Here is a 622-nt window from a genome sequence, read left to right as displayed (position 1 = left end):
GATTTAATTGTGAGATTATTCCACCAGTGAAAGTGATCAGTGATCCACCTAGATCACCAGTGAAAAGACATGTCCTAATGCGTTGTCAGAAGGCCACCCCCCGCAAAAAATAAAAATAAAAAATAAAAAAAATATACCACTATGGTAATGGGATAGTGCATTTTCATTTATGCATTCGTCATCGGAAGCCTTCCCGACCCATGTAGGTTGTGGCCTGCGTGGTCCTGAACTGAGACACAGCCCGTGATTGCAAGCTTTCTGTTATTTTTTTCTATTTGCTAACTGAACAAATTGTGCAAACCAGGGCCTCCAACTGGCCTGGACAAAAGAACAACACGAAAATAGTTCCAGTACAATTGGAGTAATGTCTTTCCACAGAGGTCCATTGCTATCATGGCAAGACAACCCTCCTTCTGAACATCTTACAACAGTGTAGCATCATAAATACAGTGTGTGTGCTTGACTGGCTCTACACCTGTCTCCTAGTGCACTAAATTTATTAAAAACTAGATACCACATAGCGGCAACATAATGACACCCGCACGCACAAATGCACCAGAACTCAAAAGTCTTTATTCCTGATAAATATCATGCTACCAGATGCATCCCAAAATTGTAGTGG

This window comes from Austrofundulus limnaeus, unplaced genomic scaffold (genome assembly GCF_001266775.1).
Source record: "Austrofundulus limnaeus strain Quisiro unplaced genomic scaffold, Austrofundulus_limnaeus-1.0 Scaffold1536, whole genome shotgun sequence".
NCBI classification, from domain to species: domain Eukaryota; kingdom Metazoa; phylum Chordata; class Actinopteri; order Cyprinodontiformes; family Rivulidae; genus Austrofundulus; species Austrofundulus limnaeus.
Note: the sequence above shows the minus strand (reverse complement) of the source record.